Genomic DNA, 8,236 nt, shown 5'->3' on the forward strand with positions numbered 1-8,236 from the left:
CCCTTGGCTCGCAGCACCGAGTGCCTGCCCGCTCCCTTGCGTGCTCCTGGCAATGGCAGCGGGCTTGAAAGGCAGTAAATGATCCGTACACATGAGCCAAAAAAAAAAAAAAAAAAAAGAAAAAGCCAACAGCAGGGACCAGACAGCTCCATAACCTGCAGGCAGAAGGAAGCATCACACCACACTTTTGGTAAATTTTTGGGATGAACCTGGGAAGAAATACTGAGATTAGCAGTTAGCCCCCTCCCACTTCCTCTGCAAAGCTTCTCCATCCCATTGTGTCACTCCTGGCCTGTCCCCCTGGGGCCAGAGGGCACGGCTTGGTCTATGAAGGGCAGCCCTTGTGATGCTGTCCCAGCCTTCATGTCCCCATCTTTGCAGCCAGGTACAGGACCAGCCTCAGCCTTTGGCACATGCACACAAATTGAGAATTCCTGGACCACGTCAGCCAGCCCAAACAGCATCCCTGGACCACTGCTAGAGTTGGTCCACTCACCATGTCCACCCCACAGAAGACACAGCTGTATCTCACCCAACTCTTTGGAGCAGTTATTTCCATAGAGGTGCTCCCAGGCAGCTGTGGAAGCCTTTGGAGCTAAGGCTGGCATCACCAGGCTGGCAGGTGTGATGAAAACCCAGCTCACCTTGAGTGACTAAGGAGAAAATGCCCTGAAAATGGAAGAAAAAACCCAAGGGGAATTTACGGAACCTCGAGGTGGGGTGTGCTGAAGGAAGAGGGAAAAAGCTCAGCCAGGAGGTCCAGCTCCCAGGCTTGCTTCAAGAACATGAGCCCCCCTTGGAGGGAGGATCTCCTGGGTCCCCTGCCCAGGTTCTTCTTCCCCTACAGCCTTCACTCTCTACACAGCTGGAGGTTGACAGAAAGCACCTGGGTTGGCTCTTGTCCCTTCTCCCAGCAGGCTCAGGGCAAAGCAACCTGCAGGTGGTGGTGGTGGTGCCCAGAGTGGCTTCAGTACAGGTGGGAGCCCAGTGCCAGGCCAAGAATTTGGCTGTACAGAGTGACCCAGGGAAGGTGGAGGCCCTCAGGCAATGACCACCTCCACCATGGCACCAGGGGCCCACCCTGCCTGTGGCTGGGTGAGAGGCACTCCTGGCCACACTGGTTATTTCAGCATTATCTACAGCACTTCCTTCAGCATGGCTGGTTCCTATTTCTCATCCCTTCATCCCCTGCTTTCTCAGAAGAGCAGAATTTCTCATGTTCAGAGTGTCTCCAAACACACTGCATCTGTAGGAGGACTGACTTTCTCCCACCTCAAGCCTCTCCTTTTAAAAGATCTCCCATCCATATTTACTCCAGCAAGCTGTGGCAAGGTCTTTTTCCACCAAGACAGGTAGAAGTAATTGAAATCCATCCCCAGCTTCCTGCAGGTCTCACTGATCCCTGCCTCACTCATGCAGCTTTAGCAACATCCCCATCCATGGGAAGAAGAAACACAAGGGCTTGCAGGAGACTGTCCCACGTGGTTCTTCCAGAGCCTTTTGCTGATTTTGTTCCAAAATGCCTCTTCTAACAGACATATTGAGGAACTGAAGTTGCAGCTGAAAACAACAGACACCTGAGCACCTAAATACTGGTGGAAATGCCTGGGCACATTGACTCCACAAGTGGTTACAGAGCTGCCCAGATAAAGATTCCTTTACCACAGGACAGGTGAAGGGGAAAAATGCAGAAGAGAGCTTGGAAAACATAAAGGATCCACTCAAATAACAGAAGAGCAGTTGCTGAAGGGCCCAAACTAGCTTTGCACATGATTCCCAGACCTTTTTCCATGGACAACTCACTGCTCCTCTTTCCCTTCTCACATTATGCTTGCATCTCAATGCCCTCTCTGCCTGCCAGGGGGATGGCTATGATGTGCTGATGGGATGGGTGGTGTTCACTCCACATCTCTTTCCCTTGCTCTCCCAGATGGCATCAGGGCAAATCCAGAGGTGAAGGAAGGTGCTTGGATTGCAATACCTCTTGTATTACAGCAACCTCCTTCATTTCCAGACATCCAGCCACAAGTCATCTGGAAAATCACCAGCTACAAGCAGAGGTGCTTCTTCTTTTGGTGCTAGCAAATCCTTTCTCCATGATGATTCCACTCTCCTGCTGGTGTGCATCCTTCCTGTGGATGCTCCTTTGACAGCTTTACTCCTGTGGCCAAGCCTGCAGAGAAGAAACTCTTTGAACACACAACTTTCCTTGGAGGTACCCCATGGCAGAAGCACAGCAGGCAGGGCTGTGTCCTCTAGGCCACCTGGGCTGAGGGCCTTGATCTCCAAAGGACCCAACAGCTCTCCAAGGTGGTTCTTTCTGAGGAGTACAGCCCACCATGGGAAGCCTTGGAAGGAAAAAGAAAGTGTCCTGGGTGGCCTCCAGCTGCAAAATGCCATTTGTTTTGGAGTCCAGGAGGGATGAACTGCAATCGATTTCCTCCCCTGAACATCCATCAGACATCTGCTTTGCCAAATTTTGTGTTAGAAAATGCATGTTTTGTCACATGGGGAATCCTGCCTCTTGCTAAGTACATTCACCTCCCTCTACAGGTTCTGTCTGACTCATACCTGACTGCCTGAGTGCATGGTTGGTCCCATTCCCAAATGCCCATGTCTGGCTGACTCAGCTGAGACTGAACAGCAGAGGCCAATTTTTAGTAACACTGGAAATTCTTGTTGCCCTTCAAGGCAAGACCTCCATGCTCATGTGAGCAGGAGCAGCTTCCATCACCAGAAAGGACAGAGCTAAGTCAGTGCCCCTCAGACTTTGTCCCAGTTACCCAGAAACACCCACCCTTCTGTAGTGCACATCTTCATGGAATGACCTGAATTATTGTCACACATCTCAAGTTCGTTGCATTGCAACACCGGCCGTTGTGTTTTCCAAAAGAGGATGCTGCTGCTAAAAGTTACATGAGTGATGAAGAAATACAAATTAACACACCCTCTGCCCAACCAGGGATCACTGGTGATGTATAAACACAGCTGAACCCTGGGGAAAGAACAATGCCAAGTGAAAGAGAAGGTAAAATAATATTGTTTATTTTCACATCTCCCTCATTACTGCAAGGTCATGTGTGTGCCCTGTGGTTTGTGGTTGAGATGAGGCTGCACTGGAGTTTTGGTTGTGTCCTAAGGAAAGGATGTTTGTCCTTTATCCAAAAGACTTTGGGATAAAGTTAGAGCTGGCAGGGCTGTGTGGGAGAAGGCTTGGCTTTGTCACAGAGCTGGCTGCTGCCCACAGCACAGCTCATCCCACAGCTGAATGGGGCTGTAGCCGAGCTCTGGTTGTATCTGGGCATGTGGAAAACACGAAAAAAAAAAACAGGGAAATAGGGAAAGCTGTGATCAAGGCACCACACAGGTATCTCACCCAACTCTTTGGAGCAGTTATTTCCATAGAGGTGCTCCCAGGCAGCTGTGGAAGCCTTTGGAGCTAAGGTTGGTGTTCCCAGGCATCACCAGGCTGGCAGTTGTATGAAAACCCAGCTCACCCTGAGTGACTAAGGAGAAAATGCCCTGAAAATGGAAGAAAAAACCCAAGGGGAATTTACTGAACCTCGAGGTGGGGTGTGCTGAAGGAAGAGGACAAAATATATGCTCACCAGGAGTCACAGCTTCTCCAGAGTTAACTTGTTTCCCTCAGGAAATAGGAATTTCCAGTTTGGGGCCTGGAGAAGGCTGGAGTGTGCCCAAAACAAGGATGTCAGCACGGACAACCACAAAAGTTCTTGTCCTGTCCTGGGCCTGCCTGTGGAGGCAGGTGAAGGCAGGAAGAGCAGCCTGACAGGAACACATTTTCCCAGATCTTCTTCTGTCAATAGCCTGGGTGGGACAGAAGCTGAGACTGGCACTCAAGTGGTAAAGATGCCTATCTTGAGAGATGGGAGATGGTGCCCCAGTTTGTGAATGGATGGGGAGCATCCCTGTGGAGGAAGATTTGGGGAACTGATGGTGATAAACTGGACATGAGCTGGCACTGTGTAATGGCAGCCAAGTGTCTGCTGGGCCACATCCAAAAGAGTGTGAGCAGCAGGACTAAAGAAGGCTCTGGGGAGACCTTAAAGCCCCTTCCAGTACCTTAAGGGACTCCAAGAAAACTGGAGAGGGACTTTGGACGAAGGCATGAAGTGACAAGGCAAGTGGGGATGTCTTCCCAGTGCCAGAGGGTAGGGTTAGATGGGATATTGGGAAGGAATGCTTCCCTGTGAGAGTGGGTGTAGAGGGTAATCTTGTCCCCCAATGAGTTGCAGCTGGGTCAGTTGCTGAAGATTGGAGGTGGGCCCGATCTTAACAGGCCACACCTGCAATCAATAAGAACTAGTGCTACATAAGAGTAAGGAAAGAGGAGTGAGGAGAGTCAGATTGCTGTGAGGACCTGGAGAAGTCAGTGTGCAGAGGAGCTGCCTGTGAGCAACATCAAGAAGGTATGAAGCTCTGATAATACAAAATCCTTGTGCTATGACGATAGAACTCGAGCTATCAAAGACAACAGTGGGGAGGCTCTGGCACAGGTTGTCCAGAGAAGTGTGGCTGCCCCATCCCTGGAAGTGTCCAAGGCCAGGTTGGACAGGGCTTAGAGCAAAGGGGTATAGTGAAAAGTATCCCTGCCCATGGCAGGGGGTGGAATGGGATGGTCTTTAACAGTCATTTCAAACCCAAACCATTCTGGGATTCAATGTTCAGGTACCCAGGAGGGGCAGGGAGAAGTCAGGGGGCTTCTGCAGAACTGGTTTATCTCACCTGTGTAAGAACCTGGGGGAAATCCCAGCCCTCTTGCCTGATGCCAAGTCTCTCCTGGAAGAGGAAATCTCTCCTGCCCTGGAGCCTAGGTCAGCATGGGGCTTGCAGCAGCTGTAAGCCACTGTGGGAGTGCCAGCTCTGAGAGCATGGCCCTGGCTGGCAATGGACTGGGACCAGCTTGGCATTCCCCATGGCTCCCAAGGCCTGACAGATCCCTGGAGAGCTGTGGCTGGCTTTCCAGAAACAGGCTTGCAGGCCATGTTTGGACCCATGTGTCAATTCTGGGGCCATGCTCCAACTGCAGAGTCACTGGGCTTAGTTTATTTTTAAGGAAATGCCACAAACCTGTTTCCCTGCTGGTTAGGAGAAATATTCAGTATCAGGTTTTGACTATGTTGCAAAATGTTGTTTTCTACCTGGGCTGAGCCAAACTAGCCACTGGAGAGTTGGAGCTGGTGTTGTTTGAACCAATATTTGCTCCTAAGTATTGCTTCTAAGTATTGCCTAATTTCTAAACTGCACACAGCAAACAAAGAGCTCTCTGTCGATTTTAAGCTGCTCTTCCAAGCTTGGAGTGCTAAGCTCAGCTGCAGACTGAGGCTTCTTGTCCAGAGCTGCTTACCAGGTCATACCAATATAGATTTGCATTTTTAGGTTGGAAACTAATGGCAGCTGAACAGCCAGGTGCCAGCAACTCAACCCTCTGTGCCTTGCATGGGAGCTCTGCAGGACAGTGCCACTGCCCCACATCCTCCCGTGCACATCCCCCTCTCCAGCAAACACCAGCTGGCCCAGCAGTGCTGAGGAAACAGGTTTTCCTGACCTCCTTTCCCAAGCAGGCCCCCATTAACTCCCCAGCCCCCTTGCTGAAGTCAGCAGTGGCTTCTGCTCCACCAGCCAGCAGTCCATGCAAAACTCACCCTCTCAGACATGCAATTAGTGCCAGTCCTCCTAATGAAGGGTCTCTGTTTGCTTAATTAACCCCAAGGTTAACAGGATTACCAGCAACTCTGTGCAACACCAGGAGCTGTGATGTTCCTGAAAGGATTTTGGAAGGGAAGGTGGTGAATTCCTGCTGAAGACACTCCTTGCAAAGAGAGCAGCTGGAGCCTGATAACACTCAGCCTTGCCTCCTGTATATTTTCCAAAGATCTGTGGGAACAAACGAGTAAATATTGCTATCTGGGAGAGAAATGGCCGGAGTGCCAGCTGCCCTGTGTGACCACAGCACCCTCTGCTCCTCTCCTGCAGGACCCCAGGTCCCATGCCAGGGCACGCACCAGGCAGCTGCACAACTCTTCTGTCCACAAAGTGGCTGTGTCCAGCTCCCTGGGACATGCCAGACAGTTTCCACAACAATGGACATGTCCCCACAACGAGATGCTGGATCATCCCAAAGATGTGGCTGGCTGGGAACAGGAGAAAAAAGTGGCTTATGTCCAGGAGGGGGGAGCTGTGGCTCTTATGTGATACCGTGCACACATCCAGGGATGTCCTCCTGCAGTGGCAGAGCCCAGGACACTGGGATGGGGACAGAGATGGCCAAGAAGACCTTGAAGTGAGAGGGGAGGAAGAGTGGAGAGGCACAAGGTGAACCTGGGGGTGAGGCACAGCTATTCCACCACCATAAGGGAGCAGGGGGAGCATCACTGAAGCAGGTCCTGGCAGATGCAGCCAGGGGAGCAGCTCTGAGCCTGTTGCAGAGTGATGCTGGGAATTTTGCTGGACCAAATTTGCAATTGACTTTGCTGTGGGCATGGAGCTACAGGCAGAGCAGGCAGGAGAGGCCAGCAGCCAAAAGGACACAAAGGAGAAGGCAAGGGGAGACACCCAGAAGAACTGGGGAAGCAGCTTCCCAGAGCAGCAGTACCAGACCTGGGGCTGGAGCATTGTCCATCTGCTGGAGCAGCTCTCTCTGCTAGGTCTGACCCAGGGAGCAGGGACTGAACCTCTTCTCATCCTCCACAGTGGCCAGGCAGCCCAGCTGGGCTGGCACAGCCACCCAGAGCTGCACCCAGGAGCTGCTCTGGCCAGAAATGAGATTTGAGCATTAAATGAATGGGAAAAGGGTCAGCTCACCAGTGGGTCAAGCTGAACTCTACCACTTGCTGTTCAACCCCTTTCCAGTTAGTTAATTTATGGTAATCATTAATTCCAAGCTCCTGTCCATGCGGGAAGCTTGACAATAGCTAATTTTTAATCTGTCACCACAGCTACACACTGCTACATGTGTCCTGGTTGAAGCCACCTTCCCATTTAAACACTCTTACAGCCAATATAATTCCCTGCTGATTAATAGGGGTTGTTTGGAAACCACCAAAAAATCTGTTGGCCAACATTCCCTTCCACTCTGTAATTTTAAAGCAGCATTAAAAGGGAATTAATGGAAATAACACTTTAGAATAACAGCAAGGCTTAGTCTTTATTGGAGACCCTTTGAACTCTAGTTAAAATAATTTCCCTCCCGCTCTTGAGATTTTCAAAGACAGATCTGTCACGAGCTGTGCAAACATCTCACCCTTTAGAGGTCAAGAGCTGAGTATGACACCAGTGAGCAAATACTGGCCCCAGGATCTGGGAGGGCATCTGCTCCCTGCCAGCCCAGTGTTGGTGACCACCACACCACCAGTGAAACCCTGCCCTGCCCAGGGATCACTGAGGAGCCCACGAGGAGGCTTGACCTTCTGGTGCCTCCTCTCACTCCCAAGTGTCAGAGGAATTTGTTTCCTGCTCTCTGGTCAAGATGTTCTCATCAAGATAAAATCTGAGGGGAATGGCTCCTCCCGTCCTCACCCCCTGGCCACCCGGGGCTGGCACAGCCTCGAGGCACTGCTGGACCCTGGCTCTCAAACAACCTCATCCTTTCCAGTAATTACTGTTTTGCAATGTGGAAAATAATAAAAGTCTTGGGACTGTTAAGAGCTCTGGAAGGAGAAAAGAGGGGGGAGCAAAAGACCCAGCTGAGCAGATTTCAAACCCCCTCCTGAGGGCTTTTAGACTCTCGTGGCATTTTAATCCTCATTGCATTTCCAGCTGCAGGGATAAAGGACCAGAAAACACAGGCAGGGATGAGGGGGCTTCAGGACACAGGTCTGGCTGTGACCAGCTGGGGCTGGTCTCAGTGAGGGAGCTCTGGGCTGGGGTGGACATCAGGATGCAGCAGAGCCCTCCCAGAGCCCCCAGCATCATCCAGTGGTCCTTGTCCCCACCCTCTGCTCATGTGGGTGCTGTGGCACTGGGGAATATGATGGCAAAGGCCAGCTATAGAGTGACATGGCTTTAACAGCTCCTGAAAACTGTTGCAAGAATAAGGAAGGAACCAGAAAAATTCTTGCTTCAGACGCTTTGTTAAAAGTTGCATAAGGTGGAAGGATGTGGCTGCACTCTGTAGGTGTAATCATAAAATCCCAGAATGGCTGGGGTTGGAAGGGACCTCAGAGCTCACCTAATCCACCCCTCCTGCCACTGACAGGAACTTCCACTATCCCAA

Source organism: Serinus canaria, chromosome 9, assembly GCF_022539315.1.
Source record: "Serinus canaria isolate serCan28SL12 chromosome 9, serCan2020, whole genome shotgun sequence".
In the NCBI taxonomy this organism is placed as follows: domain Eukaryota; kingdom Metazoa; phylum Chordata; class Aves; order Passeriformes; family Fringillidae; genus Serinus; species Serinus canaria.